The sequence below is a fragment of the Galeopterus variegatus genome, unplaced genomic scaffold (genome assembly GCF_000696425.1).
Source record: "Galeopterus variegatus unplaced genomic scaffold, G_variegatus-3.0.2 Scaffold7728, whole genome shotgun sequence".
NCBI classification, from domain to species: Eukaryota; Metazoa; Chordata; class Mammalia; order Dermoptera; family Cynocephalidae; genus Galeopterus; species Galeopterus variegatus.
The window spans coordinates 149,596-153,219 of record NW_007733839.1 but is presented as its reverse complement, the minus strand read 5'-3'; positions in this window follow the sequence as shown (position 1 = coordinate 153,219).

Below are 3,624 nucleotides of genomic sequence, written 5' to 3'. Positions count from 1 at the left end.
CCTCGGTGGGAGCGCCGCTGCGCTCCCAAGCGGCGCACTGTAGCAGTGCACCACCGGGCTGGCCCCCCACTATTGACCTTTTAAAGAAATTAATGAAAATCACATAACAAAAAATGTGCCTTCTTAACTGTTTTTAAGTGTGCACTTCAGTAGTGTTAACTCTATTCTCATTGTTGTATAACAGATCTCTAGTACTTTTTCATCTTTCAAAACTGAAACTCCACACCCACTGAACAACTTCCCATTCCCCTCTGCCCCCAGCCCCTGGCAACCACCGCTCTACTGTGTTTCTATGAGTACCTATCTTTTTGTGACTGGCTTATTTCATTTAGGTTAATTTCCTTAAGGTTCATCCATGTTGTAGCATATGACAATATAGCCTTCCTTTTTAAGGTTGAATAATATTTTATTATATGGATATAACATGTTTTCTTTATTTTTCTGTCAATAGACATCTGAGTTGATTCTACTTCTATGAGTACCTATCTTTTTGTGACTGGCTTATTCCATTTAGGTTAATTTCCTTAAGGTTAATCCATGTTGTAGCATATGACAATATAGCCTTCCTTTTTAAGGTTGAATAATATTTTATTGTATGGATATAACATGTTTTCTTTATTTTTCTGTCAATAGACATCTGAGTTGATTCTACTTCTTGGCCATTGTTAATAATGCTTCAGTGAACATGGGCATACAAATATCTTTTTGAAGTCCTACTTTTGATTCCTTTGGCTATAAACCCCAAAGCAGGATTGCTAGCTCATATTGAAATTCTATTTTTTCACTTTTTGAGAAATATTCATACTATTTTCCATAGCAGCTGCACCATTTTACATTCCCACCAAGCTATTGTCCTTTTTATGACAGATTATATTAACTAAATATTGAATGATGGTAGCAAATACTAAATAATAATAAAATACCAATAATATAAGATTATTAGACCGTTGTCTAGCTGAGCTTTCAGTACTTTGCATTAATTTGAAATGATAAATTTGGTAATGTGCTGGTCTGCCACTACCCAAGTTTTGTTTTAATTCATGAATTTGGAGTGTCAGAGCACTGTTCTACCATAAACATATCTAATTAAGATTTCCATGTAATACAAAGAAAATTGTAAGCCAAGGAAAAGAAAGGAAATTGCTATTTCTAAATAATCCCCTCAGTCTCAGGAAAACTAGATGTGAGCTTCTAGGGCTGAGGTTGACTGACTTTGCCCCATGAGAGAAGTCATGCCACCCAAGGCTGGTGGTAAGCTCTGGCTGAGGTAAGAAGCTCATTACGCTGCTACCCTCTGCGGGATGTGGCAATGCATCTCGTCATGGCATTTTATTTCTTACTCCTATTTGAACCAGTGTTCTGGGCCACTCCTGCTGAAAGAGGGTCTGTAGTTTTCCCTGCTTTACTTGATGAAGAAATCTGCACAACTCCCATTGAATGTGAGTGTGCGCGCATGTGTGTGTGTGTTTTGTCAATATGAGAACATTACCATAGGATTCCAAAAGTTAAAATTATTTCATAAATGTACAATCATTTTAGACCCAAATCGATCTATAGATTTAATGCAATTTCTATCAAAATCCAACAGGGATTTTTTATAGATGTAGACAAGCTTATTCTAAAATGTATATGGAAAGGCACAAAACTAGAATAGATAAAACAATTTTGAAAACAAATAATAAAGTTGGAGGAATCACTACCTGATTTTGAGACTTACTATATAGCAGTATCAAGACAATGTGAGATTGGCAGAGGGATAAGCACACAAATTAGAGACAGAACGGAGAACCTAAAAATAAACCTAAAAATAGGCTCAAGTGATTTTAAAAAGCACCTTGATAAATTACTTCCTCCTATTAGCACAAAATCATATTATTATTGATATAAGCCTCTCTGCCTCTAATTTTTGTTCACATCATCAGCCCTGATTTGCTGTGCCATTTCCCCAAATTCATGTTTCTCCTGTCTTCAGAGAAACCCTCACTGGCCATCCCAGCTTGAATGAGTATCTTCTTCCAAGCTTAGGAAGAAGCATTTCATATTTTGGCTTCCCATTTGAGCCAGGGCTCCAAAATGGGAAATCAAAAGTTTTTAGCATTCAAGATGAAAGCAAAAGGCTAAAGGACAGGAAAAGCTAGAACTGCAGAGATCATTGTGGCCTGATTTTTTTCTGCAAAGCTACAAACCTTTTCTGAGAAAGTTCAATAAAATAGACTGTGAGTTCATTGAGTGCAAGGACTGCTTCTCATATGCAGCTGAATGCTTTCACTTATTGGCACGTGAATTGAGTGCCAACCCCACTGGGCACTGAGTGGCACAGGGAGCACAGAGGCAAAACAAACAGACACACTCTTTGAACTTCTGTGTCCCTACTCCACCAGCTAGCACATAGGAGATCCTCAAATCATATCCTTGGGAAGGATTTGTTGACTGGCTGACTAACTAAACTGAGGTTGTAGAATGAGGGAAACCAATAATAACCGTGTGATACCTAAGAGATTTCACAATAGAATATTCTCCACCCAACATTTATGTAGCCAAGTGGGATGGTTAATTTTAGATGTCGACTTGACTAGATTAAGGAATACATAGAAACCTGGGAAAGCCTTATTTGGGGGTGTGTTTATGAGGATGTTTCCAGAAGAGATTAGCATATAAGTCTGAGTGCACTGGGTGAGAAAATCCTGCCCTCATATGTGTGGACACCATCCAATCCACAGGAGGCCCAGAGAGAACAAAAATAGAGGAAAAGGTGAATCTCTGGCTCTATTTCTGCTGGAGCTGGGATATACTCTGCTCTCCTGTCTGAGGACATCTGAACTTGAGACTCTTCAGCCGTTGGGTTCCAGGACTTACACCAGCAGCATCTCCAGCTCTCAGATCTTTGGCCTCAGACTGAGAATCACACCATCGGCTTCCCTGGCTCTGAGGCTTCCAGACTTGGACCAAGCCACGCTACTGGCACCCAGTTTGCTAACGGCCTATCATGGGACTTCTCAGCCTTCATAATCACCTGAGCCAACTCCTCTAAAACATCCCCTCTCATATATTTATATACATAACCTATTGGTTCTGTCTTTCTGGAGAACCCTGATTAGTATACCTTGTCTTCCAAATGTAGCATTCATGTTTCAACTGAAGCTTCTATTTCATATAAAAAACAGGTGTCTGGCCTCTAAACAGTCCCAGCCTGAGAGCTCAGGTCTCCAGTACCATGGTGATATGAATAAAGCAGAGCAATCTCTTTTCTTTGTGGTTTCCATGTGGCTAGACACTCACTAGGCTCTAAACAGATTCCCCACTGAGTGAGGGTCACATCTTCACTAGATGAGGCAAATATACAGTGTACTGCAGCTAATTATAAAATGCACAAATGCCTAAAGAATGCCAGAGGTGGAAAAGTACGGTCTTAGGACACAGTGGGTAGAATCATAAACATTTAAAACATCCCAGAGCAGCACCAAGAATGGCCTCCAGTCTGAGGTCCTCTGGTAACTGCACTCATATCTGAAAAGGTTGTGAGGATCGGTTTCTTTACTTGTTCTTAGAACTTCTTGGTTGTCCTAATGGTCATTTATGTAGCACAAATTGTAAAAACATAGGCCATTGGTCAGCCATCTTATT